This window comes from Cebus imitator, unplaced genomic scaffold (genome assembly GCF_001604975.1).
Source record: "Cebus imitator isolate Cc_AM_T3 unplaced genomic scaffold, Cebus_imitator-1.0 Scaffold343, whole genome shotgun sequence".
In the NCBI taxonomy this organism is placed as follows: Eukaryota; Metazoa; Chordata; class Mammalia; order Primates; family Cebidae; genus Cebus; species Cebus imitator.
In genome coordinates this window covers 555,953-564,722 of record NW_016107658.1, presented here as the reverse complement: position 1 = coordinate 564,722, position 8,770 = coordinate 555,953, and the positions used below count along the sequence as shown (strand labels likewise).

The 8,770-nt window shown below is 41.3% G+C and overlaps 1 protein-coding gene across 1 annotated transcript in view; it reads left to right on the top strand.

The window, feature by feature from the left end:
* The first annotated feature begins 433 nt into the window (after positions 1-433).
* The window catches only part of DRP2 (dystrophin related protein 2), a 42,033-nt gene continuing 33,696 nt past the window's right edge, over positions 434-8,770 (top strand). Inside the window, exons 1-2 of the mRNA XM_037730431.1 lie at positions 434-548; positions 789-852. The gene's annotated coding sequence lies outside the window, so the exon portion shown is untranslated. The remainder of the gene's footprint in view (positions 549-788; positions 853-8,770) is intronic.

Below are 8,770 nucleotides of genomic sequence, written 5' to 3'. Positions count from 1 at the left end.
GTGCCTGGGGTAGACACTGAGGGAGTCATGGAGGAGCTGTATTTTCCCAAATTATTCAAGATCCATTTTATTTCCCCCATTTGTTGAGGCTTTTTCTACATGTAAGCTCTAAGAGGGGGTAAAGATGAGACTTATGGGTGGCTGGCAGAGTGTCCTGAGCCCAAGACTGTACCTTGAGTATCAGTGATGATTCTAGAGCACAGTGTTTCAACCCTCAACACAGAAACAGAATCCTGGACTGGCTACTGAGGGGCCCCTGCCAGCTGCTGGCTCTGAAGTTGGTTTTGTCTGTGGGCTAGATCAGTGTAAGTTGGGGTCGAGGCTGCTCGCTCAGCTAAGCAGCTTGATTGATCTCCAGCGCTCTTTTGTCTCCTCCTCCCCAGTGGAAGCCTCTCCCCCTTTTCTCCTCTCCCCCTCTCCCCCTCTTCCCCTCTCCCCATCTCCCCCTTTCCTCCTTTCCCCCTCTTCCCATCTCCCCTTCTCTCTCTCAGGCTCTTCTGCTTTCCTCCTCTGCTTTTAATGAATCTCCAAGAGCCACCACATCTCTGGTAGTTTTACAAAACTGTCCTTGCTCTTCCTGCATTTGCCCAGTCAAGGGTATTTTTGCCTGAGGTCGGAATGATGCTGTTAGTCCTGGTGATATGATTGCATAGCAACACAGAGCAGCTCTGAGAGGGGAGGAGGAGGAGAAGGAGAAGGAAGACAGGGAGGTGGGAGAGACAGAGGGAGAGTGTGCATACAGCAGCTGTCGGCATCCCTGTCTCAGGGACTTCTTTGCTGATTCACAGAGGCAGCCCAGCCCCGGCTGCCTTACAGCTGCCGCCTGCTTCTTAGACCGGACGGAATCAGAAGGTAGGCCACAGAAAAATTATTTCCAAGCCTTGTCCTTGTTCAGCTGGCTGAGGGGAAATGACTGAGGAAGGGGAAGCTCCAGAGGTACTGTGTGGCGCGTTGGGGCGGAGTGGGGGGCGGGAGGATGAGTATGAGCGTGAGTGTGTGTGTGTGTGTGTGTGTGTGTGTGTGTGTGTGTGCACGTGTGCCTGCCTGCCTGTCTGGAAAACTTGCATTAAAAAATGCCCTCAATAAAGTAGTCACCATTTAGATTCATAAAGAAAAAAAAAGATGCCCAAGAATAGAAACTCAAGCCAATTTGAGCAACTAAGGTCTAAAAATGAATAAGAAGGAGGTACACAGTTTGCTTCTCTGGGAAGAGAGGGGCATTTGTTTATTTATTTTAGGTTCTCAATGGCATGCTTTTTGTCCGAGAGTATATATCTTGGCAGGAGGGAAGGAAAGGTGTGTGGAAAGCATTCGCTAACAAGGGAGGAGGGAGGAAACATGGGACCTTGGAGCAGGTTCCCTGAACAAATGAGTATTATGGCCAGCAGACAGGACACAGGAGTTCTTCCCTGAAGTAAACCAGGCTCTGACCTAAGAGCCTGGAACTGAAGGTCTCCTCTCATCTCTGTGTTTACTTCCTGGCTCTATTGTTTTTCTGTTACATTTTTTCCCTCTTGTTTTCTTCCCTGGTTTCCTTTCTACACCCTGTAATCAGGAGGCGTCTTTCCACTCTTGAAAGCATAGCTTGGAGTGGTTTCAAATAGGGGTTGTTTCTCTTGGAGTCTAACACCCCATCACCTTCTGCTCTCACTGCCTTTCCCAGCATCAGGCCAAGTGCCCCAGCCTAGTAAGTGGGCCTCAGACTGTAATGGGTAGGTAAGATTTATCCCTCCTTTAGTAGTCAGGTCGAGCCGGGCCTCACGGGTGTTGGGTGTAAGCAGGTGGCAAGGCTGGGGTGGGGTGGAGTGGGGTAGAAGAGGACGTCAGCAGCAGCTGCTGCCTGCTTCCGTTGAAAGCATGGTGCATGCTGTCTGGAAAAGAATATACTTTTAAAAAATGTTTTCTTTTTGATTGTCAAAAGAACAAAAGCCTTAAAAAAGCTATGGCTAGTTCATCTTAACTCCTGACTTTTCCAAAGGAATCCTTGTTTCTAGATGAAAAGCCCTCAGGTAAATCACCTTTTAAAAAGCTGGTGGGAACCACAAACCTCAGGAGATTTTCTTTCTAAGGTTTGCGTGGGGACATCATCCCAGAGAATCTCAGGGCCTTGTAAGGAAACCTCCGTGAAAAGGCAGCGTTGAAGTGGCAGTATTGTGTCTTGTCTCTGAAAGAAGACCAAGCCCCTGTGTCTCTGGGTGGGCAGGCCTCTGCCCTATAGTCTTGCTTTCTGTAAACCGCTGCTAGGGGATGAAGGCATATGGAAAAAGGTCCTCTTCCTGTGAGATTTGTACTTCTAGGCATTCAGCATTAGCTAAGGAGCTCTGTGCTCCAGGACGAATTACCCTTCAACTCCGCCAGAAAGGAGGGGAGCATAGCTTGAAGCAGTGAATTTAGCAAAAGCCCCGAGCCAGATGCAGAGAGCACATCTGGAATTCAGCCCTTCTAACTATAGATGCTCACAAGTTTCTGATGTTGGATCTGCCACCATGCCAACTAGGATGGGGTCTCACTAATGAAGGCTGAGAAGATAACCTTCTAAACTTCTCAGGGATACACACTCAGAGGAAACCCATTCAGTGGAAATTATACTATGAAATGACATTTCTCCCTTACGAAAGATTCTAAACATGCATCAGCAACAAAAATAGCAAGTGAGATAAATTCTTCTAGGATAGCATTTACCAAACCAATGTTCTATAGTGCACCATCCTGGGAGAATGTGAATAGATTCTGTTTTAAAATAAGTGGTGTGTGTGTGTGTGTGTGTGTGTGCATGTATTCTGTGGTTCAGTACTTTTTTGGAAATGCTTCTTAACCGAATTCTCATTTTGGAGAGTCACAGTGTATATAATGCATATTAAAGACTGAGAAGCACTGCTGTAAATGAATCTGTTTAATTTCGTTTAACCCAGTACATCCCAGACTGGTTTGACCAGGGAACACTTTTCTGTACGGAAAACACTTTTGCCTCTTACATTTTGGGGAATTGCTGCTCCAAAAAAAGAAGAAGAGAGAAAAAAAAAAAACTAGAAAAAATCGTCACACGGATAACACTTGTAAAATAGTCTAGTTTGACAATGCATTTCTAAACATGAAAAACCCAAGCAGTTGATCATATTGTTTTCCTTCCCATAGATGAGAATCTGGGATTATCTCCTGATTCCCCAGCCCACTGTACCCAACTGCTGCTTCTCTAGCAAGTTCCCTCTTGTGAAACTAGTCCAAGGAAAATGAAGCAGATTTAAGCAATAATCCTTTGATTTTGAGTGCAACATTTACATTTAATACATTTTTTTCTAGTATTTTGTTAAATGCAAAAATTGTCAACTTTCTTTTCAGCATGGGCTTTGTTGCATTCTTTTAAACAATGTGTTATAAAATACCTTTGTACATTCAAAAAGGTATAAAAATAAAATGGTGAAAATCAGGCTATTCACTGCCCAGCTTGATAAAGAAGTAGAGTTGAAACCTTCTGTCTATTCTCCATGATTAAAGTTCTCTATTTCCTTTCAAAGTAACCACTATCCTGGAGTTGGTGTTTATTATTCCCAGGTATTGATTTATACTTTTACTACATGTGTACCTATTTTTAAACACTGTATACTACTGCTTTATATGTTTTAAAAGTTTATATCAGTGGTGTATTATACGTATTCTTCTGCAACTTGATTTTTCTTTTCTTTTCTTATTTTCCCCCCAAGAGACAAGATCTTGCACTGTTTCCCAGGCTGGAGTGAAGTGGTGTGATCATAGCTCACTGCAGTCTCGAACTCCTGGGCTCGAGCAATCTTCCAGTGTAACAGCCCCTCAGGTGGCACCACTATGACCAGCTAATTTTTTTTTTCCTTCATAGAGACAGAGTCCTGCTGTGTTGTCCAGGCTGGTCTCAAACTCCTGGCCTCATGTCGTCCTCTAGCCTCAGCCTCCCAAAGTGTTGGGGTTTCAGCCATGAGCCACTGCACCTAGCTTGAAACTTATTTTTTCTTTTCAATGTTATATTTGTGAAATGCATCCATGTTGTAACATGGGGCTCTAGTTTACTCATTTTTTTCAGCATTGTATGCTCATCTAATGACTGTACCACACTTTATCCATTCTGCTGTTGATGGACATTTAGGCTATTTCTAGTTTTGAGCAATCACAGAGGTACTGCGATAATTCTTGTGCAACTATTCTTAGGTGACAATTTCTATTGGGTAAATATCTGGGTAGAATTGTCCCCTTACAGGGTATGTGCATTGTCACCTGTGGGAGATATTGTCAAATCACTATGCAAAATAGTTTACTAACTTATACTCCTACCAGCAATGTATAAAGATTTCAGATTTATTGCATTAATGGGCTCTTACAATTTTCCCCCATGGGGATGCAGCTCTGATTTTTAAATTGGACAATAAATTTTATTTCTCAAAATTGCTTGATAGCTAAACTTCCCAGGAATACATTTCCTTGTTTTCATTTGTAAGTGAGGGGATTGGCCTAGATGATCTCAAAGGTCCTTTCTAACTTGAAAATGAGTTTCTATGATTTATTCATTAAATGAGGTACATCTGAAGCAGAACCTTGGTATTTTGGCTGCATTGCAGGAATTATTTTAGGAACTATAACAAAGTATGTCACCAGTGAAATGCGTTTCTCTTCTTTTACTGCCATACTGTTGGGTAGAAAGGCAGTGGTGTGAGAGGAAAGGCAGTTACACAGTGTTACTTGGATTAGGGAGAGGAATCTGTAGCCCATGGGAAGGGGGTCTCCTTCCCACTGCCCTGTTCTTTACAGAACCTCTTCATCTTAGAAGTCTTCCCTATCTCTTGAATTTTTTCTCCCAAGAATAATAAATTTGCTATTTTTTTTTAAAGTAGTCCGGGTGCAGTGGCTCATGCCTATAATCCCAGCACTTTGGGAGGACGAGGAGGGCAGATGACCTGAGGTCAGGAGTTCGAGACCAGCCTGACCAACATGGCAAAACCTCATCTCTACTAAAAATACAAAAATTAGCCGGGCGTGGTGGCACGTGCCTGTAATCTGAACTACTCGGGAGACTGAGGCAAGAGAATTACTTGAACCTGGGAGAGAGAGATTGCAGTGAGCCAAGATCACACCACTGCACTCCAGCCTGGGCAAGGGAGAGAGACTCTGTCTGGAAAAAAAAAAAAAAAAGCAAATAATATAAAGCAAAAAGGAGAATTCCCTTCATGCAACTCTCTAAAAGTAATATCAATGAACAACAGATGTCCAGGCTTCCTTTCTGCACATACACACAGTAAAAAAAAATGTTTTTACAAAATTGGAGTTCCACTAAACATGCTATTCTGACATTTGTTTTCTTTGGCCTAAAATATATATCTTTGAAATCTTTCCAAATTAGTGCATATAGATCTATGTCTTTATTTTTAATAGCTACATAATATTCTGCCTTGTGAGTGGCTATCGTAATGGATAACATTTGAATGTTTACTAAATGCCAGAAACTATGAATTAACTCCTTGCAAAAAAGCCAAGAGATGGGTCTTTTTGTTATCCCTGTTTTACAGATGTGGGGACTGAAACACAGTAAGGTTGGGGAGCTTGTCCATATATGTGCTGATAAGTGGCCAGGGTGCAAACCAGAGCGTCCTGGTTCAGAGCCCCAGACAATCCTGCTGTGATATGTCTCAGACATAGTCTACTCACCAGTCCCCTGTTGGTGGACATTTGAGTGAATTGCAGATTTTTGCTATTGCAAACAATACTGCAGCAGACATCTTGGTCCACTTCTGCAGGTCTTTCTGTAACATAGGTTCTTAGATTTCTTCAGTTTCTAGGTAGAAAGAGCTTATTTATTTATTTATTCAAAAAGTATTTATTGAACTCTAGGCATTGGAGAGGCTCTGAGCTGAAAACAGGAAACTTGACCAGAATTTCACTTCTCAGATGTCCTATAAAGGTCACTTAAGTGCTTTTCATGGTTTGCCAGCCTCGTGCTGCCCCAGACCCTAGACTCACTGCATCCTGTCTGTTTTTAATTGCTTGTGTCTTTGCCTGGGTAGTGGCGTAACTGAGTCAATGCTTGGGCTCCCACGTGGTGGTCCATAGTCAAAAATCATCTCCACTTGCCAGATAGCAGTGATTACAATGCCTCAGAGCCTGGGTTCTAGAATTTACAGAGGCAGAATAGCATAATGGTAAATAACTTGTATTCTGTTGACACAACTGCCTGGGTACAAATCCCAGCTCTTCACGATGTATTCACAATATGACTCTGAACAAGTTACTTACCATCTCTGTGCCTCAATTTCCTCATCCACACAATGAGGATAGCAATATAACTACTTTATAGGGTTGTCGTAAGGAATAAATGGGTTAATATATGTAGACTTCTTAGTTAATATATATAAAACACAGAATACATTTTTTTTCTCTTGAGCAGAGATAAAAAGCTTTAAAAACATGGGAGAAATATTAGGATTTCAGCATGAAAGCAAGATTGTTGGCTCATGGAGGATAAAGCGCACACCTGATATTTATTTATATCCCATATATTTTTAACACAATGCTAGGCACCTAAAAACTGGAGATGTCTAGGAACGTATGCTACTTAAATTTGTGTTGAATAACATATAATGTTAGCATTTGAAACAACTACAATAATAAATACAATGTTCACATTTGAAATAAGGCTTGAAATGGCAAAAAATTGCCGGGCGCGGTAGCTCACGCCTGTAATCCCAGCACTTTGGGAGGCCGAGGTGGGTGGATCACGAGGTCAAGAGATCGAGACCATCCTGGTCAACATTGTGAAACCCCATCTCTACTAAAACTACAAAAAAATTAGCTGGGCATGGTGGTGCGTGCCTGTAGTCCCAGCTACTCAGGAGGCTGAGGGAGGAGAATTGCCTGAACCCGGGAGGCGGAGGTTGCGGTGAGCCAAGATCACGCCATTGCACTCCAGCCTGGGTAACAAGAGCGAAACTCCGTCTCAAAAAAAAAAAAAAAAGAAATGGCAAAAAATTGCAACAACTTAAACGTAGGTGTGGAAAAGCTGCCACACCAATCTTTCCATAAAATAGTTGATGACATCCTTGCATTTTGGTGGGGAGTCAAAGGGGGCAAAGAGTTAGCTGTTATTAAATAAGTAATGTGTTCACATGGGTCAAAATTGAAAAAGTACAAAATGATATTTAGTAAAAAATTTTATCTCCTATTGGTAACATGGGGCTTATGTGGTGTGGGTAATAATTCTATTTCTCAACCTGGGAAGTGATTGTATGGAGAATTTACTTTATGATAATTTCACATACTTTACATATATGCTTTATGTACTTTTGTAGGTATATTTCTCATTTGCAAAAAGGGCAGAAATAGTAGAAATTCCAAAGAGATGGGGAGAATTTTCCTGCTCAGTTCCCTTCTCCACTGGTAACAGGCTCTTTTGTATACTTCCAAAGATATTTTATTGCATCTATAAGCACACATTTTTAGTATACAAATATAGATGAACTACCAGCTTGATTTTTCTCTTGTTTCTTTTTACTTAGAGATATTTTGTATTGGCATATAGAGTTCTTAACTCTTTTTAAAGTAGCTGTATAGAATTCCATTGTATGGATACATCATTATTTAATTAGTCCCCTAGTGACAGATGTTTAAATTGTTGAAATTTTTTGCCATTTCAAACCTTATTTCGAATGTGAACATTGAACTTATTATTGTACTTGTTTCAAATGCTAACATTGTACATTATTCCACACAAATTTAAGTAGCATACATTCCTAGACATCTCTAGTTTTTAGGTGCCTAGCACTGTGTTAAAAATATGTGGGAAATAAATAAATATCAGGTGTGGGCTTTGTCCTCCATGAGCCAACAACCTTGCTTTCATGCTGAAATCCTAATATTTCTCCCGTGTTTTTAAAGCTTTTTATCTCTGCTCAAGAGAAACAATGCCTTCTAACTGAGCCCTCCTGAAACAGCCTGTGTGTGGCTTTTAGAACCAGGAAAGAGTACTCGTAGTGGCAAAAAGTTGTAGTTTGGTATCCAGCAGGATCCCTAGGGGAGGGCACAGAACAGTTATTGCCACCCAAAAAGCATCCTCCATACCTGCATATGTCAAAATCTTCTCTTTCACCTTAGCTCAAAAGCTTCTTTTCCATAAATACAACCTAAATCCCTCCAACTAGAAATGAATACTTACTCCTCTATAGCGTGTTTTCTATGTGACCTCTTATAGCATGATTTCTCTGTACTGCTGTCTTAGTCCATTTTCTGTTGCTTATAACAGAATACCTGAAACTGAGTAATTTATAAGAAAAGGAATTTATTTCTTACAGTTATGGAAGCTGAAAAGTTGAAGGCCGAGGGGCTGCATCTGGTGAGAGTCTTCTTGCTGGTAGAATCTCTCCGAAATATCCCAAGATGGCATGGAGTATCACATGGCTAGAGGGCTTAGTGTGCTAGCTCAGATCTCTTCCTATTTTCATAAAGCCATGAATTCTCCTCCCATGATAACTTATTCATTAATCCATGAGTGGATTAATCCATTCATGAAGGCAAAGCCCCCATTACCTCTTAAAGGCCCAGCTCTTAATACTGTCACATTTGGGACAAATATTCAAACCACAGCACTCATGTAGGGTATGAATAATTTTCCTCCCTAAAATTATACTTTTTTGGTTTATATATCTTGTTTCCTACATTTGACCAGTTGGGGACGAAGTCTGATTCATCTTTAATCCTTCATAGCCTTTGCAAATTAAAAAGAGGAATAGGAAAAGAATCAGTATGTGCAGATGGT